Source organism: Myotis daubentonii, chromosome 11, assembly GCF_963259705.1.
Source record: "Myotis daubentonii chromosome 11, mMyoDau2.1, whole genome shotgun sequence".
NCBI classification, from domain to species: Eukaryota; Metazoa; Chordata; class Mammalia; order Chiroptera; family Vespertilionidae; genus Myotis; species Myotis daubentonii.
Genome location: NC_081850.1, coordinates 31,423,582 through 31,449,836, shown reverse-complemented (window position 1 = coordinate 31,449,836; position 26,255 = coordinate 31,423,582).

The following is a 26,255-nucleotide window of genomic DNA, read 5'->3' as shown; positions in this document are numbered from 1 at the left end:
AAGAATGTGTTTCCTTGACAGCATCATTTAAATAAAATGACTTAAGTAAAGATTGAACTCTCTTATGAGCATCGCCCAAGGCTGGAGAGAAGATGTTTCAGTGTAGATCTAAGCTCCAAGTTTCCTGGGCGTTAGTGACTGGACCTACCAGTCATAAGCTGTGAGATTTATTTCTTGCTTTAAAGGATATATACAGTTAGTTGTAATGACACAAAACTGGAAATTAATCAGAAAATTTTCCTTCTGATTTATGTTTAAGTAGTTCAAGATCTCAGCCAAGAGATGGTAAGAGACAATTGTTGGTAAGAAAGGAAGCTTTCAGCCTGGGGTTGGACCTTGAATAAGTCTGAGTGGAAAGGGACACATTTAATTTAATTCACATTTTTAATCTGCAAATTGGAAGGAAGGGCAGGAAGCATTTAGGCCGTCAGCTAAATAACTCTGATTGTCTCAGGCCTCTCTCACAGCACAAGGTGGCCAGGTGTTGCTGAGGGCCATCAGGTTAAAATGGAGTAATTAGAACCCTGAAGGCTGTGATTCTTAATAGTATTTGGTGTCTGTTGATGGCCTATAATTATGTTCTGTAGTTAGAATTTGTCATTTATTGCTACAAGGATTATAAAAAAATTACCAAAAAATACTTTAAATCTATGAGATTCATCCTATTCTAGTTGGATCCAATCTTTGTATTATCTCATCTCCCCCCACCCCCTCTTTCTCACTCTCAAATCAGCTTTCTTGGTACCTCACTTCTCTCATAATATACATACACCATAGCTGTGTTGTTCAATAGCCACATGTGGCTATTGAGCACTTGGTGTGTGGCTAGTACAAATTTAGATATAAGTATTCAGTAAACACCAATTTGGAAGCGTACATATGGAGAAAATAATATAAAGTATCACATCAATAACTTTTTAAAATGTTGATTGCATATAGAATTAAAAACATTTTGGATATATTGAGTTAAATAAAACATAACTCTTCTCTTGCCTAGAATCACAGACTCTGTTGAAAGGAGGTGTAGGCACCAGCCTTCCCAATTCCATCTTTCCTACCATATCCTCATTAATACTTGCATTCAACTTCACACCTTTATGCCCCCTTGAGCATTTGAGGGTAGATCTACATACAGTGTTCTACATAATAGATTACATTTACTAAATAATTGTTTAAATCATGAAAAAGGGAGAAAATGACTTATCTAGGAAGTACAGATTTGGGGACTGTAACAAGTTTATCTTTGGAAACATGTTGAGACCCTATGAGATCATCATGCTATGTTTTTTCTTTCTCATGGAAACCTATAGAATTATCAGATTGACTATTGACTGTTGCATTTAGGCAATATACAGCAAGAATTCCCTTCCATAAGGAAAGCCATGCTATTTTTTTAAATAAAGAGAATGTGTAATATCTGAAAATCTTTGTTAAACATCATTTATTGTTCCAAAATTATGCTTGTCTGCTTGCTTTTCTGTATCTGTTAAAAGTAAAAGGTCATGCCCTAACTGGTTTGGCTCAGTGGATAGAGAGTTGGCCTGCGGACTGAAGGGTCCCGGGTTTGATTCTGGTCAAGGGCACATTCCCGCGTTGCAGGCTCCATCCCCAGTGTGGGGCATGCAGGAGGCAACTGATCAATGATTCCCTCTTATCATTGATGCTTCTATCTTTCTCTCTCTCTCCCTTCATTTCTGAAATCAATAAAAGTATATTCAAGAAAAGTAAAAGGTCAAATGAACCCCTCACAGTTCACTTGATGGGCCAGGCCCATATGGATAAACGAAGAGCACAGGCTTCTGGTGGAGGACAAGCAGAGCAGGGGCTGTCTGGTGAGTTGGCCCTGCATTTCTAGGGAATAAAAGAGCAGTAAACAACCGTGGTCTGCCTCTATATGGCAACCATCTCACTGAGATCAAATGAGTGAGTGTTGGCCCAGACTGGGGTAGCTTCCGTGATTTATCAGCTTTTAAAACCAGCCACTATAACATTCTATAGAAAGTTGTTCATCCAGTATTGTAGGCACAAGAAAACTATCCTCAATCATTTTACCTAGATGTAACTTACACATATCCCACCTGAGTGGGGTATTTGGTGGAACACAAGAATAGTCCCAGCCCCAACTCAGAGAAATCTCACTTTAAGGCATACTCAGAAACAAATCCTATATAACAAAAGCCTAATATGCTAAGAGTCCGGTTGACTGGTTGACCGTTCAACCAATCAAAGCATAATATGCCAATGATATGCTAAGGCCTCTCAACCGCTAGCTATGATGTGCACTGACCACTAGGGGGCAGACAGTGAACCAGTCGACCAGTCACTGTGATGTGAACTGACCACCAGGGAGCAGACACTCCGACCGGTAGGATAGCTTGCTGCTGGGGTCTGGCTGATTGGGGCTGAGCAAGACGGGCCGGACACATCCTGGAGCCCTCCTGCGATCCCTCCCCAGCTGGCCAACTTCCCACATCCCTCCTTGACCAGCTGGCCCCAATTGGCCCTGATCGGGACTGGGCGAGATGGGGCTGGACACACTTTGGAGCCCTCCTGCAGTCCCTCCCTAGCCCTGATTGTGCACCGGTGGGATCCCTTTATCTGGCCTGTGCCCTCTTGCAATCCAGGACTCCTCGGGGGAGGTCGGAGAGCCGGTTTCGGCTGATCCCGCAGGCCAGGCTGAGGGACCCCACGGGTGCACAAATTCGTGCACCGGGCCTCTAGTGTACAGATAAAACCCAAGTTTTAATTAAGAGATTTCATTTATTCGTGGTGTCTCTACTATATAGGAGTTCTACTTCTTAAATTATGGGACTAATAAAAATACTTCATTCCTTTTGACAAAATGCAGAGAACAAAAAATTTTACTCAAACCTCAGGAAATCACTGCACAAAGGAACAGGTGGCCAGAAGGCATTGGCTTCTGGCAATTTCATCAGGCCATTTATAAAACAAGTAACAGTCAACTCAACGATCACAGGCTTTGGGTTGTTTCATTTGCTCTGGAACTGGCCTTTTGCCTAAAGCCCTCTTTGGACTTATATTATTCTGTGTCTCTATCTTCCTCTTCTGGGTGAAGAGCACCCATTTATCGTTCAGATAAAAAGTGCTCTGTGAGAAGGAAACTGAATGCTTTAGTGGCTTTCAGAGGCTTCCTGGTTCTCATTCTATCAATTTCACACTCCTTTGTCAAGCTTTCAGGACCTCCCACTATTGTCAAACACATATCCTTTTCCCCATGAGTGCATCTGTGCCTTTATGCTTTTTGTTGGTTGCATCTAAAATTGCTTTTCCACCTCCTCATGTTCTGGCTCTTTAAGGCTTCATTTTAAGTTCTACCTCCTCAGTGAAAATTTCATTGTTCCTTGTAGCTTTTCAGGGTACATTTAATCAGTACCCACGCCAGAACACACCCTGCATTGTTCACTATTGCTTCAGGTGTGTAAGTCGTATCTCCCAGCTAGTAGTTGCCAAGCATTTGACATTTTACTTTTTACCCCCCAAACCTATCTAATGATAAGGTTACTTGGCTTTTATTACAGGGGTTAAGTTCTGACCATTAGAGCTGTACCACATGGAATGAGATCCCTCAGGTCAGAGTGGATTTCTCATAACTGGAGAATATTCACTACAGACCATTTCAAAGGGCCTTCCGAGTGCATAGGTCTTAGTCATTGTTTTATAAGGATTTGATGAATGAGTGAATGTGGGGTGTTGGAAAAGAGATTCAAACAGAGTTGGGAGGGTCTGATAAAATTCTTTAACTCTGAGCTTCTATTATTCTACAGGGTGTCCCCAAAAATGTTATACACATTTTTTTTCTGATAGCTTAATTGATGTTTCTTTTCCAATTTAACCCATTGGAATGAATAATTATTCAAAGTGTGTATACATTTTGTGGGACACCCTAAATAAAACAGTTACTCACAGCCCTAGCTGATTTGGCTCAGTGGATAGTGTTGGCCCGCAGAATGAAGGGTCCCAGGTTCGATTCTGGTCAAGGGCACTAAACAAACAAACAAACAAACAAATAAATAAAACAGTTGCTCGCTAAAACAAACATTTGTTGCATTCATGTATGTCTTTACTCCTTTGAAAACAGTTTCATAGTCATTTCCTCATTTGATTTGAGCAAATTTGTGAGGTGTGAACCTTCTCCATTATCTAAGTGTTACACCTGATGAAAATGATGGAAACATAAATGCATGAGAAGAGAGGGACCCAAATCACCAGAACACACTGATCCTCATGCTCTGTGGTCTTAGGCCATTTGGTGGAGGGCTTGGGAGAGAGCTTAGGGGTAGTCATGGCCAAATAAGCCATAGTTGGCCTTACTTCTCTGGTATGGATCTGACCTCATTTGACATGGTTTATTGAACTTTCTATTAAATCAGAAGCCCATGCAAAAGCTGCTGATAGCGCTCTTGAACAGAGAAGTTAGAATTGCAATTTGGGTGAACATTTTTAGCTGAGTCATAGTTACTATTTGTTACTCAGTGATAAAGTATAAAAAGCACTCCGAAAATTTGAAAATCCAAACATGGTCCTTGAGAGAATATATATGAAATTTATTTCCTGACTTGAAAATGGTATTTTTGATAGTATGGCATATAGTAAGTTGTCATATAACAAGGAATTCTTGTTTTAAGAGTAGAATGTATTAAAGAACTGAGGTAAACCACAGCAGTTTTTGCTTGTACTGTCTTGCAAACCATGACAGTATAATATCAATTCAGCAACAAAATTTTCAATCATATATTATGTGCAAATCATTTTTTGAGCACCTGTCAACGCTTTGGTTGTGCTTCCTCTTGAAGAGGACACCATGAAAAGACTTGGGAAGCATTGTAAGAATGAAGAGGAGAATCAGAAGTTGATTAGTGTGTACGATATGTGGTTATATTTGTTTTCTATTGATGCATATTGAATTATCACAAACTTAGCAGGTTAAAAGGACATATTATTATATCACAGTTTCTGTGGGTCAGGAGTTCAGGCACATCTTAGCTGGGTCCTTGTTTAGGATCTAGTAAGGCTGAAATTAAATGATTGGTTGGGTGATTTCACTTCTGGGCATATATTTGAAGAAGCCCAAAACACTAATTCAAAAGAATATATGCACCCCTATGTACACTGCAGCTGAGATATGGAAACAACCTAAATGCCCATCAATAGACAAGTGAATAAAAAAGATGTGGTACATATACACAATGGAATATTACTTGGCCATAAGAAAGAATAAAGTTTTAGCACTTGCCACAGCATGAATGGACCTAGAAGTTATTATGCTAAGAAAAATAAGTCAGTCAGAGAAAGACAAATACCGTATGATTTCACTTTTATGTGGAATCTAAAGAACAAAATAAATGAACAAACAAAACTGAAACAGGCTCATAGATACAGAGAACAGACTGATAGCTGCCTGTGTGTGTGTGTGTGTGTGTGTGTGTGTGTGTGTGTGTGTGTCGGGGAGTATGTGTGAAAAAGGTGAAAAGATTAACAAGTACAAATTGGTAGTTACAAAATAGTTCCAGGGATATGAAGTACAGCATAGGCAATATAGTCAATAATATTGTAATAACTATGTATCGTGCCAGGGGGGTACTGGAAATATTGGGGGAACACTTTGTAAAGTATACGATTGTCCAACCACTATGTTGTACACCTGAAACCTAATATAAAATAACTAGGGGCCTGGTGCACGAAATTCGTGCACTGGGTGTGTGTGTGGGGGGAGTGTCCCTCAGCCCAGCCTGCCCCCTCTCACATACTGGGAGCCCTCAGGCGTTGACCCCCATCACCCTCCAATCGCAGGATCAGCCCCTTGCCCAGGCCTGACGCCTCTGACAGAGGTGTCAGGCCTGGGCAGGGGACCCTCATTTCCCCCATCACTGGTTCTGCCCCCAGCCCAGGCCTGATGCCTCGGCCAGAGGCATAGACCCCCATCACCCTCCGATTGCCTGATCGGCCCCTTGCCCAGGCCTGACGCCTCCGCCAGAGGTGTCAGGTTTGGACAGGGGACCCCCATCTCCCCTCGATCACTGGCTCTGGCCCCCGCCCAGGCCTGAGGCCTCTGGCCCAGGAATCATGCCTGGGTAGGGGACCCCCATCTCCCTCTGATCGCTTACTCCACCCCCCGCCCAGGCCTGATGCCTCGGCCAGAGGAGTTGACCCTCATCACCCTCCAATCACCAATCACCGGATTGGCCCCTTGACCAGGCCTGAGGCCTCTGGCAGAGGTGTCAGGCCTGGGCAGGGGACCCCCAGCTCCCCGCGGTTGCAGGCTCTGCCCCTGCCCAGGCCTAACGCCTCTGGCTGAGGCGTCCGGCTCGGGCAGCGGGGACCCGCAGCTGCAGCAGCCCCGCAATCGTGGGCTTCGCTTTAGGCCCAGGCAAGGGACCCCTAGCTCCCGGGACTGCCAGCTTCGACCATGCCCAGCTCCCATCGCTGGCTCCACCCCTACTTCCTGCTATCACTGGCCAGGGCGGCAAAGGCGCCTGATTCTCCAATCATGGCTGGGGGGCAGGGCAAAGGCGGCCCCAGGGCCGCCTTTGCCCTGCCCCCCAGCTCTTAGCTCCCCCCTGGGTTTCTGATCACTGTCAGTGGCAGGGGACTTCTTCCTGCTTTCCCTTTCGCCTCCCTGCATTGTGCCTACATATGCAAATTAACCGCCATCTTGTTGGCAGTTAACTGCCAATCTTAGTTGGCAGTTAATTTGCATATAGCCCTGATTAGCCAATGAAAAGGGTATCGCCGTACGCCAATTACCATTTTTCTCTTTTATTAGTGTAGATATTGAATGTAAAAACATTATTGGCTGAATTGCACTGCTTTCTAGAACTCAGGGCCTTCTTTCAAGCTTTCTCAGGTTGCTGACAGAATTCAGCTCCTTATGGTGTGGGACTAGAGTAACCATTGTGTAGGTGACTTTCATGTGGGGTCTGCTTTCAGCCCCCGGAGGCCACCCAGTTCTTGCCAAGTGGTCCTCTCACAGGCCCTCACACTGGCAGGAGAATCTCTGACTTCCTCTGATTTATAGTCTCTCTTTGAAACAGCTTACCTTTTTAGGTCAGGCCTGCCCAGTATAATCTCCCTTTTGATAAACTAAAAGTCAACTAATTAGGGACTTTAATGTCACAAAAAGTGATTCACTGTTGCCATTAACACAACTTAATCACAGAAAGTATAATCCTATCATATTCACACATTCTGCCTATGCTAAGGGGAGGTGAATTATATAGGGCAAGCACACCAAAGTTGGGAATATTGGGATCATCTTAGAATGTTGCCTACGACACTGACCATTCAGAAGGCAAAAACACCATTCTGTTTGCTAGAGGTTGGAATGGGGTCATGACAGGGTGTTTTTTTCCAGTACCAATTCTCCCATACCAACTCGGTGTCCTACAATTCAAATTAGTCCTGGAGTTAGCGTAAGATCTCACTGCTTAGGGGCTGAGTCTGACAGATTACCCTCACTTAAAAAGAAAAATTGAGGTACCATTGCCATAAAATTTTATTAGTTTCAGGTGTATAACATAATGATTAGTTATTTGTATGATTACAAAATGATCACCACAATAAATGCAGTTAATGTTTGTTACCATAGATAGTTACAAATATTTTTTCTAGTGATGGGAACTTTCGAGATATACTCTCCTAGCTACTTTTTAATATGTAACACAGTATTATTGACTATAGTCGCCATGCTGTGCATTACATTTCCATGACATCCATTTGTAACTGGACATTTGCACCTTTTGACCCCCTTCACCCATTACCCCTCCTCCAGCCACCTGCCTCATACAAGCACCAATCTGTTCTCTATATCCATTAGCTTTTTCATTTGCTTTGTTTTTCTTAAATTTCATATGTAAGTAAAATCATATGATTGATTAAATTATTGGCCTCATGATTGAACTCAATTTCCAGCTCCTCTCCCCTTCTGGGGACTTATTTCCTGGAGTGGGCTGAAAGTTTCAACTATGTAATCAGGTGATGGTTTCTTCTGTGAACATCCTCCCCCTCCTCCCATCCAGAGGCTATTTAGGCCCCTCCTCCATGAGTCATCTCATTAGCATAAATTCAGGTTTGCTCAAAAAGGCTCCTTATGAATAACAAAATACACTCCTATCAGGAAATCCCAAGGGTTTTAGGAGTTCTGTGCCAAGAACCTAGGATAAAGACCAATATATTCCTTATTATACCCAGAAGATTTTACCACCTTTGTGTACAATAATCTCGACAGAAAGTGTCAATTTGGCCCAATCAATTCAGGCACTTCTTAGTCATACCTAAAAAGTTATATAAACATATAAACAAAGAGAGAGAGAGAGAGAGAGAGAGAGAGAGAGAGAGAGAGAGAGAGAGAGATGTAACAGCACTAAGCTACTATATATAGTATGTGTATTTAATATGTGTATGTGTATGTGTATATGTATGTGTATATATACACACATATGGAATGTTTGTGTGGTTTTGAGCATCAGGACTCATAAAGGATCTCTGGAGAATTGTCAGCTTCCCTGGATGCATTTGCACTATGTCTAAGCTTTGTGGAGGGGTTTTCATTAGCTGGGTGTATCCAGGTATAATTTGCCCTGTTTATGTTTATAATTGTTTTTCTTTCCACTCTGAAACTCAAGCATGTTGGCCCTCAGATGTTGTCTAATACTCAAGATCTGCTTTTTTCCTTACGATTATTTTTAGTGGGGTTTTACAATCAATCTACTTTTGCTCTAAGGACAAGAAGAGTAATCTTCATGCAGAGAAATGCTTCCAAAGTTTTCACCATTTTTCTTCAAATATGTCCCATATTGTACTCTCAGATGTACCCCTTAACTGCAACTGTGTGTCACCATTTCATTTCCATGCATGCTCATGCTAAATATATAAACTGCTTTAACACAACTCTGTGACTTAACACAGCTTTGAACTGACACTGTGTGCAGAATGACAAGTGTCCTCTTTATCACTGAGTGTCACCAGTCAATAAGCAATACCTGTCAAAGGGTGTCAGATACAGGTCGAGGTAATTGTCAGGAGTACAAAAGGAGAGGAAGAAGGCAGGGGTAAAGACATTTGTAGGGAAAAGTGGAAGAAGATATAGAGTAAAAGGAGAGAAAAAGAAACTAGTCCACCTGGTAGCAGAGGACGACCCCCCTCAAAAAGAACAAAGCAAAACCCTAAACCCAAATAATCTCAAAGCTACTGCAGGTAACAATCAACAATGAAACCTATTGAAAACATAGTTTTAAAAGTAATTTAGGTTTTTGAGGTGTTCTCTTACAGAAATAGTCTGAACCAGGCCCCAAATAAGCAAACTAAAGACCAGGAACCTAGATATGGGACCAAATCAGGCAGAGAAACTAGGAGGATGAGGAGGTGGGAGGTGGATGAGCCTGAAATAAATTCTAAGGTAGAGTGGGAGACAATCATGGCGTTGTTTATGGGGCAACTTGTCTCAGGTCTCAGAGTCAGGGGTGACAGGGTAGGGTCTGGAGGAGGACCTCCTGACCCCATTGTGAAGCTCAGTGATCTCTGAGGCCCAGACCATGCAGGAGGTCGGCACATCTGATTATGTGACTCTGACGAAATGTCAGAGAAATGAAAATAAATGACTGAGAACTCCCTGGAGGGATAAAGAGTTCAGTTATTAAGCTCCCCAACCAGAAACATTGCGATTTAGTCATCTAGGATGATTTTATTCCATCTTCTATTACGGGCTGCACCACATAAATCTGTGTTTTATTGCTGGAGCGAGATGCTGGAGAATTTCAAGATGACTTTTGGCACTGACTGAGTTGGCTCACCGCTGTGCTGACAAGTGCTTGTGGAAAATTAGCAGCGATGATATTAATCACCTTCTTTGGGGCTCTTTCCCCCCAATCTGCTAGAACTTATTTTTGTCCTTTTAAAAACAAAGCCCAAAAAAACCTACAACTCTTCTACAAGTGAAATTAGAGAGTGGGGTGGTGGGGAAGGCGAGGTGGTAGTCATGGCCTGGGACCCTTGGGGTGGGAGGTCAGTTGTGTGACACTGTTATTGTGTTACATATCTCATGCCTGGAAATCTCTGGGCTGTGGCTACTGGGAAGGGGAAGGAAAAGAAGTGTCGAGGAATATGAAAGTATGGCCACTTTTCTTCTTTGATCAGCACATTCAACTAGTGTAATACAAGAATGTAAAGAAAGGTAAAAAAGAGGAGGTGGATGGTGAGGGATTTGAACACACACACACACATTTGTACACATACATACACTCATGGGGTGATAAAAAAAAAAAAAGGACATTTATTTTGGGGCCAGCACTCCTTGACAACTGATGCCCTCATTCTCTGTCCTACAATGTCAAATCTCTTCTATCAACAGCTGATTTCATTTCTTCCCCTCTACTAGTCTCCTTTGTATAGTCCAACTTTATTCCCTTTCCCCCCCTGAAATTATCTTCCCAAGGTTTGCCCTTGCTCTTCCTGCCCCTGCTTTGGGGCAACCACATCTATTCACTTGGTTTCCAATGACATCTCTTTGTTGATGCCTTCCAAAAATATATCTCAAGCTCTGCTCTTTTTCAAGCAGGAAGAGATATTGCTATTCAGCCCTGGGTGAGATCAAAGGAGATAAGATAAAGCATAGCGTGTGCTTGCAGTTGCATATCTGGATCTATGGAAGAGGGCGGGGGGCGGGGGTGTGGGGAGCCTGCAAGGTGTTTAAGGAAGAGGCTGGAGTTTTGTCTATGCGCTGATGTCCTCTGTACCCTGTATATACTCTATTTGGTCTGACCCAGTTAAGTAAGGTAAGGCCTGGTAAGGACTTTCAATGAGGAATTCTGTGCTTAGGAAACAATGAGTTCCTGTGAACCTGGGAGTCAGATTGCTTAGATTCAAATCCTGACTCCACCAGGTCCTCACTGTATGTTCCCCCACAAGCTTGGAGTAACCCTCCTCTGGTTTTTTGTATGCAATAAAGGATAATAATTGGATCTCTCCCCTAGGGTCGTCATGAGGATTAAGTGAGATGATGCATGTAAAATGCTGAGCCCTGCACATAGTAAGGACTCACTAAATTTTAACTATCTCAAGCCATTTGGCTTGTTTCTCTCCCCAAAGAGAGAAGAATGCCTTTTCCAAGAAGCCTATGACAGAAAGCAATAGGTATTAATGTGGAAAGCTCTTTTGTGAAATAAAATGCTGCACCCAGGTCTGGGGCTTTGTGATGGATTCATTTATAACTTATTATGAACAGGTTGATGAGAAGTAGGTGGGTTAAAGACATGTGAAAAGCTTGATGATGGAGTTTATCCTGTTTTCTGGGCCCAGCTCTCGGAAAGCTGATTAAATGAGACTGGGACTGTGCAGGGCTGCCCTACTTAAGGCTTTTGTCAGCACTTCCTTTGTAGATTCTAATTTGCAGGACATAGAAATGTCTGTGTTGAAAATATTCTCCGAGGGCTTGAGCTTGGTGTGGAAGATCTTTATCTGGCACCAAATAATCTTGTCAAGTTTTAAAGAGAGAAAGAAAGGGGGAAAAATGCTGGGAAGGGAGAATAAAAGAGGAAGATAGCAAAAGAGAGAAGGGTAGAGTGGAGAAGTGGAAAGGTGAGGGAGAAGGAAAGGGAAAAATGATTCTTCTTAGAGTTTCTTAAACATGCACTTTAAAATAGCAACTCTATGTCAGATATTTCTCCCACATCCTTGTCCAGGCCCTGTGCTATTATAATTAACTAGAGGCCCAGTGCATGAATTCATATGAATTGAAAGAAAATTAATTAGAAGAAATATTTTAATATCACTATTCACCCTTTCTTTATAATAGAAGCGTCAACGAAATTCATGATCGACAATGACAGAAGGAAACACATGCATGTGATTGGCACCAGTGAGAGCTTTTATATATAGATAAACTTGCTTAATTAGACCTGCTTTCTGATTTAGCTAAACTTTTTCCAGCCCAGTGAAGCACCCCAACTTCTCTTTCAGGTAATTGTCAGCAACACAGCAGTAAATATCAATAGGAAGCAGATTATTATTGTAGATCACGCAGGGAGAACAAAGGGTGAAATATTTAACTGCAGCAGTGTTTGACTATATTCTGTGCAGTGAGAAAACCTGAAATCATTTTCAAGGTCCACCTTACTTCTTTTCAGTCTGTTCAAGTTTCTAAACTTTCTAGATCTCTGTTTTCCAGCTAATGAAAAGAAAATAGGATTCTACCAAGTCTCCTATCTACCTATTCCAGGACTTCCATGAGAATCAAATGAGATGAGGGATGAGAAAGTGCTTCACAGACATTTGGTTAAAGTGTAAAATGTTTGCACCTGGCTATAAAGCAAGTTGTGTTCCTGGGCTGAAGAAACTCCAAGGAGGCTAGCCACTCGGGAGAGGAAGCAGGGCATTGCTACATGATGTCATTACCTGGCGCCCACAGCGATAGTTTCTGGGCTGGGTTGGGCTGTGGGCCGCATTTTGTGCCATGGGGTCTCAGCAGCGTCGGCTGCGATTTGGTGGGGTGTCACTCCGGGGTGGTGGCAGGGCCTGTGTCCCACTTGGGGGAAGCCAAGTATTGGTTTGTGGGTGCCAGGTCCGCAGTGCTGTTTCTTTGTAAATGGCCAGTGTGCATCACGGCAGCTCCTGTGTTGAGTGTCTGCCCCCTGGTGGTCAGTGCGTGTCATAGTGACCGGTTGGATGGTTGGAGGGACACTTATCATATTAGCCTTTTTTTTTTTTAATATATTTTATTGATTTTTTTACAGCGAGGAAGGGAGAGAGATAGAGAGTCAGAAACATCGACGAGAGAGAAACATCGATCAGCCGCCTCCTGCACATCCCCCACCGGGGATGTGCCCGCAACCCAGGAACATGCCCCTGACCGGAATCGAACCCGGGACCCTTCAGTCCGCAGGCCGACGCTCTATCCACTGAGCCAAACCGGTTTCAGCCTATATTAGCCTTTTGTATATATAGATTGGAAAGAGCTACACCACAGAGCTTCCTACTGTCTGTGTTTCCCTAAGGTGTTTTCCCTTTTCCTACAAGCTGAACACACTGTTAGTTGCCTGCCCTTCATTCCTACCAACATGGAGTTCACCATACCCTTTTCCATTCAAGAGCTATACATACCTGATCTGTGGCATCTTTCAAACTTTGGTTTCCTATAGATATTCTCTTCCTGGATGGTACCAAGTGGACTTAGGCGAGGAATGGGTAAGGACCTACAAAGGAAAATAAGGCCATAATTAGGTACTCACCACAAGATTTCTGGAATGTTAGGTGCCCTGTGGCCGAGTCTATGTGGTGGTTTGAGAGGGTTTAGGGTGGCTTGCTATGTTAGGGTAGACATGCACAAAAGAGGTGTGAGTGACAATGCCTCCACCCTGTAAGAAAATGGAAAAGACTAAAGGATACTCATTGGGGATATGCTCTCCTGCTCTGTAGATTCTGAAAATTAGTAATATACAGAGGGGAGCCACACTCTGGAGCTACCTATTCCCTTCAATATTTGGTCTAGTTCTGTCAACACTGGAAGAGCTAGCTATGAAAGAGAAGCCTGAAAGGCTGACTGCTTGTGACTCACTCTCTTTTTCCTTCTCAAGACCAATGAAAACAATTGGAGAGGAATAAGATAGATATAAACCTACATGTACCAAGAGAATAACAAAGGACACAACTTAAGAAAACTCCATATATTTTAGGAAGCTGTAATATGGAGAGACTAGTAGCTGAGTAAACAAAGTGGAGGCAGTAGCAATTTAGTGTCCTTAGATTGGAGAAGAGATAATTGGTATACAGAACTTCAGAAAGTCCCAGGATCTGGAGGGAGCGGTGAAGAAAAAAGCTGACATCAAGGGCATTAGCTCTAAGTGAGTACAGAGTGGTCTGACTCCAAGGAACCATCTTTTCCTCACACAGCCAGGCAATCACTGCTCTGAGTCCAGGTACAGAGGGGTAGAGTGGTAGTGATGAAACAGAGTTGAAAATGGGAAGGATTTAATTAAAATGCAAAAATGGAATTATAGGACACTCTCATATCCACCCTTCCCCATAGAGTTTCCAGAAATCCTATGACCAGTATAGATAGTAGGCAGGGGATTGGATAAACCTTCCCTGCAAAAAGTTTGGTCGCACCAAATAAAAGAGCCAGTTTATGAGATGTTCACATGTGGTCAGAGTCATAAGTTGACAAGTTCATGCATGTTTATCGTATTTCCAATCAGCTTTTAGTAATTTACTTCTGGATCTCAATGGCCAAGCGTAAGACAAGATATTTGAGGAACTCTTCTAATCTGTAATAAAGAAACTAAAACACAGAACATAGAATTCCCTCTCTCCACAAGAAAAAGAGACAATACTGAGAGCAAAATAAAATATTCATAATTAAATTCTAAGAGAGATAAGATAAATATTATTGGCTGGTTCTCAGCCTTGAAAGCTTATATTAAAGGCTTCATCAGCAATGTCAAGTGACCACAATCTTGAGGGAGGAGGAGTGATGAGTACCTGCATCTCACCTCTAGCCTTTGACCCTAGGGCTTAGATAGGTCCTAGAGAACTGACCAAGAAGCCAGATCAGAGCTTTAATAATGAGGGCTCCTTGGTTTCCAAAGGCCAGGGTAGAGCCAAGCTAGAGAATGCAGAGAGGGCCTAAGGCCAAGGTGGAAGTACCTCTGCTGGAGCCTGAACAGTGCCTCCTACCTGTGTGGGAGCTGGCTCTGCTCAACAGGCTCTGACAGCTCTGGACAATCGCTGTAGGAAGGACCACCCCTCACAGAGCCCACTGCTGGTACCCTGGAGAGCTACAGGGAGTGGAGGAAGGCAGTCGGGGTATCACAGGTACTTACCACTCCTGGGAAACCAGGAGGAGTGCTGGCACTTCTTATACATGCAGGAGGCCATGTAAGCAAGGTGGTGGAGATGGTTTTCCATTTTTGTTTCTTTTCCGCACCAGTGTGTGACTTAATGGACTGGGCTCAGCAGTGGGCAAATAACCTCACCTATGAATACATGTTGGTGAAGGGAGGAGAGAGAACCATAGAGTCTGGTCAAATATTACTCTCTCCCATGGAGAGGGGCATAGAAATTACATCCTATGGGGACCTAGAGATGATGGAATAAAAATCTCCCTGGCAAGGATTGTGGGGTATTTTTGCTCTCCCTTTGACAGGCAATTACATGTAAAGGGAACACTATGACCAGTCCTTGGTAGAAGAGAGCTGGGAAGAGGAGCCTGTGGGGATTTTGACCCAAACAATCTGGGTGAGAAGACCAACCCCTTGGTCTCTTAATAGCAGATAATGTCAACCAGGATTGAACAGGATAAAGCACCAGTATCAAGAAAAAGCAGGGTTTCTAAAGAGCCCTGGCTTCTAAAGAGTCAGTAAAGCCTGTTCCCATTTCAGTTCTTCCAACCTTAAATAGTTTTGTGAATATGACAAAGCCTATAGCTCCTATGAGCCTCAGTTTCCCCATTTGTGAATTGTTACTTGGAACTGTTTTAAGCATTAAATGGGAATTCATTCTCATCCTTTCATTTGACAAGTCTTATTCAAGCTTTGGAATTTTTGGCACCTATCATGTGTCAGGTGCTATGCTAAGGATGTAATTAAAGAACTTGGCACTACTTAGAAGTTAAGAGATGTTGGTTTCTCATCTCAGACTACTTTACCTCTTTGGGTATTCAGTAGTCCCATTAGGGCCTCATGAATTCCGAGCTTTTTTTTGTAAGGGAGCAGAGTTGGCTATTTGGAAAGCAGGAGGAAGTCATTGTAGATCATCATTCATGCTCTGGCTAGGCTTGCATTAAGAATGTTCTGGCACTTTTTTCATCCATCAGAGCTGTCTGCATTGGTTTAACTGTTCTGAACTCTGACGCCTCTGTCAAGCAACAGCCATTTCCTCCTGGCCTGCTCAGCCCCAGCACCTCTAAGCCGGGCTCAGCTCCATCTTGGGGACACTTATGGTGGCAAGAGGTCCTTCAGTGTCTGTGGCCTTTGCACTGTTGACAATTGTAGCTGAGGTCACCTCCTTTCCTCAGAGGAGAAAGTGGTTTGATGGAGGGTCCTGGGTCATGGGGTATGCCTCTGTCTGCTTAGAGCTTGACAGAAAGCAGCCGAGTACAGATGACTAGCCACTTAATGGATGTTAATTACTGCTTGTAGCTTCCCTGTAGGTCAGAGGACAAGAGGATCCTGGTGTCAGGGTTGGCTTGCTGTGGCTGGCGGCAGGCTGGCGCTTACATTTAATTAGGGTTGTGGCTAGTTTAGTACAGCCAGAGGGACCCAGATGGCAAGTCTGAGATTTACCTAACTTGCAGAGGGATAGTTCACAGTTACTTTCTTCTTCAATGAAATTTTCACAGTGAGCTTCAGCCCTAATTTCCTCTATCTCACACCTGAATTCCCCACATGGATTTAAATCAGAACCCCTGAGGTACAATCTGGTTTTGAGGTTTACTTTCCTTGATGGAATTAGAACCAATGATTCTAGAGAGTGCGGGGTTATCCCAAACCCTCATTTGCTGAATCCCTGCATTTCGGCTTTGCAATGCTTCTGTTTAAGTGTAGAGGCAGATTAAAAAACACAAGAGTAATTAATAGTATTACAAATGGAGAAGCAAATGGCAGTCCTGTTAATGTTGACCTCTGGTCCCTGCAATAAAGCAGAGATTTGTGTAGACTCCCATGCAGTGTGTCATTTTAAAACATCATTTTCTCCAGTGGTTCTCAACCTTCTGGCCCTTTAAATACAGTTCCTCATGTTGTGACCCAACCATGAAATTATTTTCGTTGCTACTTCATAACTGTAATGTTGCTACTGTTATGAATCGTAATGTAAATATCTGATATGCAGGATGGTCTTAGGCGACCCCTGTGAAAGGGTTGTTCGACCGTGAAAAGGGTCGCGACCCTCAGGTTGAGAACCGCTGTAAGCGTTCCTTAGTTCTGTTTTAGCCCACGTGGCATATGGAAGGTGTCAATTGTGAATACTTATTGGGACTGAAATGGACTCTTAAAGAGGTGAATGTGGAGGGGAAGCATCTTGTGATATTAATAGAGCCCATATATGCCACCCAGAGGATGACTGATGGGCTGGCCCTTTTCCTCCCCAGGAGCTGGGGAAAGGTTCTTTCTGGGAGTAATGTGGAATAATGCAGGTTGCAAGAACCTGGTATCATCTCCAACTGTTTGTGCTACAGATACGTGAATTCAAGTGCAGGTTTGGGAAAGGTACCCAGCAGAGAAAATAAGAGGCAGATTTTCCCCGTCCTTTAAGTGAGGAGTTTAACATCACAAAGAGAGCCTTCAGTTTAGGCAGTGCCCATGGGGGCCTGCTTGGCCTCTCTCCATTTATGTGGTAAATTCATCTAGACAAAAAGGGCTCTGGTCTCAGAAAGGGGGGTCTGGAGGTGAACACAGTGGAGCCAAAGGAGGAGCTTTCACTTCTGATCACAAATGCACTGAAGCCGTCTAAGACACTCAAGGTACCTTGGGTTTGCTGTGAAGTTGAAAAACATTTTTTAGTGAGATTCTCTAATGTGGACATTAGTGCAGTTAAATAGGAGTTCATGTATTATACACTGTATTTGTTGGCAAATGTGTATTTTTTTCAACTTTTTACTTAAGGTATTATTTCCATAAAATAAAATTCACCCTTTTTTGGTGGACAGTTCTGTGAGTTTTGACTAATACATAAAGTTATTTAACCAACACTCAACCCAAATATACAATATTCCATCACCTCTCAAAATTTCTGTGTGCTCCTTTGTAGTCAATCCCTCAAGAATTTTTAAAATATGCAATACCTGACTATTTAGTCAGGGACACTGACCTCTTTTCCCTTAGATTGTCAAATAAAAAAAATGACAACAGCCAACACAATCATTACCTGGTGTGAATGAATCAAAATTATACTTTTTTTTTGTCCAGTCAGTAAAAAAAAAAAAAAAATTAAGTATTTTTTTGTGTGTGTGTCACAGAAGTTTAGTAATTAGTTTATGTGTGCCATGAGATGAAAAAGGTTGAAACTCACTGCTTAAGCCCATGAAAACCACTGGTCTATTTTCTTTCTGTGGTTTGCCTTTTTCATGAATGTCATATACATGGAATTATATAGGATATAGCCTTTTCAGTCTGGCTCCTTTCACTTAATATTGAAACATTATTTTACTGATTGCATTTGAGATTCATCCATGTTATTTGTGTATCAGTAATTTGTTCCTCTGTTGTTGAATTTTATTCTAGGGGTGTATCAGTTTGTTTATCCATTTCCTAGAGAGGGGATGCTTGGATTGTTTCTAGTTTTTGACAATTATGCATAAAGTTCCCTGTGTACAGGTTTTGAAGTAAATATATATTTTTATTTCACTTGGGTCAATACCTAGCTGTGGGTGGCTGTACTTCATGGTAAGCCCATGTTTCACTTTATAAGAAACTGCCAAACAGTTTTCCCAGGGGGTGTACATTTTATATTTATACCAAAAAAGAACAAGATTTCTGGTGCTCCACAACCTTGACAGCACCTAATATTATCAATTTTTTAAAACCTAACCATTGTAATAGGTGTTTAGTGGTATCTCATTATGGTTTTAATTTGCATTTCTCTAATGACTAATGATGCTGAACATCTTTTTATATTTTTATTTGCTATATTCAGGGGTGGGCAAAAGTAGGCTTACAGTTATAATACAAATAAATAATAATACAAGAATAAACTGTTTTGTGATGAACTTTGTGTACTCACAACTGTAAATCTATTTTTGTCCACCCCCTATATTCTTTGATGGAGTGTTCTTTTTTAAAAAAATGTATTTTTATTGATTTCAGAGAGGAAGAGAGAGGGAGAGAGAGAGATAGAAACATCAATGATAAGAGAGAATTATTAATCGGCTGCCTCCTGCACGCCCCCTACCTGGGATTGAACCTGGAACCCAGGCATGTGCCCTTGACTGGAATCAAAACCCAGGCCCTTCAGTCTGCAGGCTGACGCTCTATCTACTGAGCCAAACCAGCTAGGGCTGATGGAATGTCTTTTTATCTTATATACATTTGAAAGCAAATTGTTAATTTGATTTAAGAAACATGGTATTTTGTATTATTATTATTGTTACTTTTGGTTAGGCTGAAATTTTCAACTTTCTGTTAGCCTATCTATCTAAACTGCCCCCCTTCTCCCTGCTTTTGGCTGTAGGAAAGACATTGAGATCAACATTTAGTATAGTCACATTTCTTTAAATCAGACAGCAGAAAACTGAACTAGATGCAACATCTTCCTGGATGGCTTTGGAAATAAAAAAATAACTGCTTCTATTCTCTCTGGAAAAGCCTATCCCATCCAGTGAAATGGGGTCATTAAGCCAAATTCCCCTTACAGGAGAAGAAACAACCATAGATAGTTCTTTTAAGAGGGTGACTTGTTTTTCCTAGAGCTATAAGACACCAGAGGATTATAGGATTCTGGTTTTTAAAATAGCCCTAAGGTTTCCTCAGGCCAAATATTGATTATTTGTGACTTGAAGTCTTAAATGCAGAAAGACACCATGCTTCAGATGCCACAAATACAAAGTTGATGTGTTTGTAAGATTGACAGAATTCTTTTAGATATAAAATGCAAATAGAAGTAACAACAACCTGTGCTACTTACCTGGAAGGAAAAAATAAATAAGACCTTGAAATGTTTTCTTGTTTTGGTAGAATATACTTGTGATGGACTTCTGTTAGGACTTTTTCCAGCCCCCAGTGCTTTCTTCCTTGAGAACCACTTTCCTTCTCATATCATTTCTCATTTTCCATAGTCCTGGGTCCTCAGGGGCCATGTTTCTAGTGCCTAACCCTACCCTCCTCCTTGGCCAGAATTGAAGTGATCAGAGGTAGTTAACTGACTCAGTTGGGGCCAAACAGATCTTCTCTACTGTTGCTGAATCTGACATGTTGTCTATATGGTGGTATGACATTTCTTGCCATGTGGACATGAAGTTAGAGAAACCCATTCTGCAAATAAAATAAAAATGAAGCTGATTCTTAGAATGACCAAGATTCAAGGCAGAGAAAGGGAACTACCTACATTTTTGATGGTCCAGCTCTTTTCCTAAGCCTCTCCCTAGGTTTTCAACACTTGAAAACCACAAGACATTCATTTCTTCTTAGATTATGCTTCCATTCATTTCTTCTTAGATTATGCTTCCACTTATTTCTTCTTAGATTAAGAGTAGCTTGAGTTGGCTTTTAATATTGTAATCAAGAGAACCTCAACTGAAGTAGCATTGGATGGTCTTGGCTAGATAACCCTTCTATCTGAGTTAGCATCCTGTAAAAAATTGAGTCGCAATTCACACACATACTGGGCTTAATAATGTCAGATGAATAACTGACATTGAGAGTAAACACAGTCCATTTGAAGATAGGTCTCAATGAAGAAATGGAATCACTTCTTTATTTCAAAATTTAGTAAGATTCTTAGGATCTTAGTGGATATATAGTCTGTTCATATTGTCCAACGTTTCACACAGAGCAGACTTCTGTCTTGAATTAGGCAGATGACCACCTGACCTCTTATTATATCAGTTGGTTCAACTCAAGGTCTACACAGACCTCGAAAGATAAATCTTATTTTCTGTTTCAAAATTTACATTTCTTTCTCCAGACCCTATTCCAAATATTTTAAGATGGTATTGTTCATAATATTATCTTGGGATTCCTCTTCTCATTCACTCCTAAGGCCATCAATAGATAACGAAGAGCTTTTGCCAGCAGGCATTCCAATTTCAATTCAGAAACACTGATCAAACTTACTTTTTGCTTTCTGGTTGTATGTTGGTGACTCAGGCACTCAATGCCTTAGCTTGTGTCTTTTCTAATACATTGTAGTCCACTCTTAGAAAACTCTGTCTTCTTAGAGCAAGGACATTTTTGACAATATGAAATTCAGACCTTGCTTATGTCAAAAGAGACAGGCCCACTATTTGGGGGCTTACACAGACAAATGGTGGGAAGAATAAAAATGAGGCACCTATGATAGTGCCTGTATGTAGTTGATGATCTATCTATTTGGTGGGCTGAGCAAATTATTGATGACTAAGTCTGTTCCATGTAGAGAGAATTTGTTTACATTCTTTCCCCCAAACTGGAAAGAAAGTGGCCTTGAAGCTTGTGATTAGATTTCTCTCCCCTCACTTCAGAACAAACAGCTAGCGAAGGGTCTATAAGAATAGCACCCTTTTGTAGCTGGTTTTAAAGTGTCACAGACCAGCTGGGTTTGGAAGTTCCTGCAACTCCAGAGTTGTTGGGCTGTGTCAGACTGATGAATTATGTAAAACCTGTTTTCCCTGAGTAATATTAATCATCCTCAAGCAAATGAAGACATGCTAATTAATTTGTGGTGGTTTTTACCTGCAAATGCCAAAGGAACTAAACCAAATTAAATCTTCCATTCTCCTCAAGACCAGCACTCTGTTAAACACCCTCTGATTTACCCAATTCAATTTGAAAGATGTGGTTCTTTGGAAACTTAGTTTGCCTGTGGTTTCAGAATCCTAAAGGCTTTTTCCTGAAAGTGTAGCCTGAAGTTTTCCACATAATGACTTGGAAAATGTATGAATGGGATTCATTCCTGTGATTTACAGAGGACCCAGCATACCCCAGACTCTGTATTAGATAGTTTACTTATGTTATCTCATGGGTAGGTATTATAAAAGCCTAGAAGTTGTTGTTTTTTTGTTTGTTTGTTTTTTAAGAGGTTGGTATTATCATCTAATTGTACAAATGAAGAAACAGACTCAAAGACTTGATGTAAGTGTCCCATGTCATACAACTTAGTAGTATTGAGCTAGAATGAAACCCAGGTGTGCCTGACTCCAGAGCCCATGCTTTCCCCTCCAATAAGATATTCCCCTGAATATGTGAATTTTCACCAGCCAGATAGCTATGTGCTGTGCATTGTATACTTTACAGTGTATTTGAAGAGTTAGGGTTTTACATTTTATTTTCCTTATTGGAAAAAAATTTTAGAGAAAAGGGTTTTCTAATGATTTTCTTTAGAACAGCATCATGCATAATACTATTCCATTCTCACTCTCAACTACTTGTGTACTGATGTTTCTGAACAAGGTCATTTCTCTTGGTAACAATTAAAATATTGTTGCTCAGGTAAGAGCTGCTTTTCCATCCATGGCCATGAGTTTGCCACATGAGCCATGTTTAATGGGCCTCTGAAAGCAAGTAGTTTCTGAACATCCCAGCAGATCACGGGGAAGACTGAAAGTAGCAGGCTCTGACCACAGATGGTTTGCAAGGGATGGTTCTCTGCACCTGATGTCCTTGTCTAGTTCACTGTTCCTGGTTATCTTTCCCAATGCCACCTAAGTGACTGACAAAATTAAATTGAAGGCTCATTTGGGGGATGTTGACTGCCATTACCAGTGTTTCCATTGCAATTGCCTGGCATGCCCACAGAGGTAAGAACGCTGGCTAATGCTCCATAGATGGTTTAGGTGTCAACATGGAGTCCCCTAAAATATCTCCTGACAGCAAACCCTATTGAGGATTTTTCCTACCTTAGAGGGCTATTATGAATGAAAATTAAATGTGAATGAAATTAGCAGAGTCTGGCATATGGAGGACATGCTGGATCAGCAGTGACCCTAGAGCTGGTCATGCTCCAGACAAGAATCCAAGAAGCAGGGTCCTGGCCACAATGCTTGGGGCTTCCTTTCCTTCATGGTTGGTTACCAGTCCTCTTTCAAGGACTCAAAGCACTGGAACTGCTGTTAGAGGAGAGCCTATGAAACACTTTACCCAAGACAAAGAAATTCTGTGAACTGATGCGCACTCTGCTGCTGCTTTGGATGACATGTTAATTATCTTCACTGTTAGTTATTTCACTTATTTTGTCCTACCCATATTATAGAAATACTGGTGATTGTAGATATAAAAATCCCACACTCGGGCATCTCTCCTTTTTACCATCTTAAGCAACAGCTATTCCTATTTTGTCAGTGAGTTAGTGAGATGCACAAGAGCATATATTCTCGAATCTCCATCTGTCACTAACTGTGTCATGTAAGGCAAGTCACATTCTCTCTGAACTACACGTGTGTGTTTTTGTTTTTGTTTTTGTTTGTTACCTGTGAAATGGGATGATTATTTCTATTTTAAAGGGCTGCTCTGAATGAAGATTAAATGTGAATGAAATTAGCAGAGTCTGGCATATAGAGAGTGCTCAAAAAATGCATGTTTTCTTTTGCTAAAATGAAGAGAATTGTTTTATATCTCTAAAGGTCCCTATAGAAGAGGGTCAGTGGGGCGGGGGGTTGGAGGGTGGGTAAAGGGGGCAGCAGTAATACTTTCAAAAATAATGATAAATTAAAAAAGTAAAGTTCCCTAGAACCCTCCCTTGTCATCTCTACATACTAAACATACATATACACACCACTTCTCTGTGTGTCTTCCAGGCAAACATTTCCATGTTACATGGTAGTGCTTGCAAGTTTCAGTCAGTATTAATAAGTTAAAAAATTTCCTAATATTTCTTCTCTTACCCTGTCCTCCTCCACAGTGTGGAACAAGATAAATATGAATTAGAATTGTATTATATAGTGCTTAATCACTTCCTGACTCCTAATTAGAACCTCCTTGCATGCACACATGCACACGTACACTCCCCCTCTTTGCATTTTATGCTCCTCCGTCTTCCTTTTCAGATGCCCTCACTGCACACAATTTTATTGTTGGATGTGTTTCTGCTGGAATTAGAAATAGTGAAAGTGTCCACTTGAAAGTGTTGGGTGGCATTGTCAAACCCTCATTTAAAAGATGAGGAAAATGCCCCCACTCTCTCCTGGGCTAGTCAAATGGGGAACTGGTGAGTGTTGTTGGGAGAGGAGTGACAAAGGAAAAAAAGATATTGTTGCGGTTTCTAGGAAGGAAGAAAGGAGCAAGGGAGCAACTGAAGAATTTCTTTTCCTAGAGACTAAACTGAGTATATAACTGGATCAGAAAGAAAATGAAAATAAGTCCCGTGGAGTTCCACTGCCCTTCAAAGGGAAGAAGCATTGTTTCTCTTTTTGCTGAAATAATCTCTTCTGGAGCCAGTTCTAAAATTCAAGACTTTGTTCTGTCCCCCCCCCCCCCCAATCCCCCCCCCCCTTACCCCCCGCCCAGCCATTCTCCCATCAGGTCTAGCTTCATTGGCTCAAAACCTGTTGCTATTGTCAGCCAGATTTCCTGTGTGTGAGTGAGATGTTCACCTGACAGCAGCCTCCAGGTGCCCTAATGATCCCTGCCTGGTGATGTGCACAGCCCTGTGCAATCCCTTCCATATGGTGCCGCACTTGAGCTGTGTAGCCCGCGGAATATGGCAGAAGTGACAGTATGTCACTTTTGACACTAGATTATAAAAGACCCTGCAGCTTCCATTTTGGCCACATTTGTTCTCTGTTGGGTCACTTGCTCTAGGGGAAAGCTACCTGCCATGTTTTTAGGACACTCCCAAAACTCTGTGGAGAGGCCGCTGTGGTGAGGAACTCATTCCTCCAGTCAATAGCCATATAAATTAGCCTTCCTGACATTGTATTTTTCAGCCCCAATCAAGCCTTCAGATTATTGCAGCCCCAGCTGATAGCTCCACAGAAATCTCAAGAGACCCTTAGCCAGAATCACCCAGGTAAGCCGATCGCAGATTCCTGACTCTCAGAAACAATGAGAAAATGTGTTTGTTGTAAAAAACTGAGACGGATCTGAGATGTTACCCTACTTGTAAGCTAACAAATTAGCCTGCCACAGTTTATGAAAACCAGTAGAAGTCACAGGACTCCTGAGGCAGAGACAAAGACTTACATTATTCACAGCTCAGCTCACATTTGCATCTATTCCTCTTGTCCCCAAGACCTGTGGGGGTGATGCAAGGATACACACAGGTGGATGCTGCATACACAGTGGGTTTGCCTCACAGCTGAGGAACCCTCAGCTGAGAAATTCCAGCTTTCGTAAGAGGGTTTCAAGAAAATCTGCTCAAACTTTACCCTGGAGGGAGAGATTACTTTTATTGTCCTGGATGGCAAACAATTCTGGCCTTTGCCCCAGAGGATATACTGTCTCCATCTTCCAAGGTTGTTTGCTATACAAATATCCTAAAAAAAGATTATCTGGATCCAAAGCAGTGAGTGCCTCTGCTCACAGAAACACAAAGGGCCCAAAGGAGACTTGCCTGCAATAGCCACTGAGCTTTGGAATAATTTCCTGTGCAGCAATAGATAGCTAGTGCAGTGGGGACACCTGTGTCTGTGTCTCACCTGTCAGAACCACTGCACTGATGGCATGTGTGGCCGGGGTGTGTCCACTTACAGAGAATGAGTGCAGGGTTTTAGAATTTAGTAACAGGCGAAGGGACAAGAAGTCCCCTGGTTTTGGGGGGTGATAAAAAGGGAGAAGAGGAAAAAGAAATATAGGGGATGGACTGGATTTGACATGCTTAGCTTCCTCCAGAAACAAAGGTTTTACCTAGAGAATAGTTAGATTTGTAAAAGAAGAGGATTTATTAATTGGCACTTTGCTGTGTTAAAAAAAAATCTCCTTTCATCTTTCCTGGTAAGCTGCTTTTTTTGGCAAAGTGTCTGGGTGTTGCTAGTGGTTATTTTCATAGTTTTTCCCCCAGTAAAGGAAAATGAGGTGCTATTAATTTTGAACCAATCCATAGAGAACCAAATTTAGAGAATTCTCTTTGAAAGGTCCATGAGAGAAAGGACTTGAAAGATTATATTTGTTTGTTTTATTCTGTGAAGATAAGGAATCAATTAAAAGACATTTTGGTTTTCTGCCATTAGGCAATATCTTCCATTCTCCTCATGAAATCAAGTGAAGGGACAAAGAGTTGACAGTGATTTTAATTTGAAATCATATTTTGTTTTAGGTTTCATTCAGTTTTAAGAATAAAAGCTTTAGAAATATTAAATGGTGCTCTTCGTGGAGTCATTTTCAGAAACACAGGACAGAATCCAGAAATGTGAGCTTCCATTGGCCCATAGGATTGGAGGACCTAAGATACTTAGTAGAGGACATTTCTCCAGGCTTCCTCCAGCTGGGGTTCATTGATTGGACAGGGCATAGGGGTGTTTTATTAGTTCTCTAATATATATTTCATAGCTGCTTATCCAGATTTTCAGTAGGATCTCCCTATAAAGACTCCCAGGGCAAGTTATAGCCTTGATTATAGTTTGGGGGATGTAAGACTATGGGTTAAATACAAGTTCTTTATTTTAATTTGTTGTAGTTTCC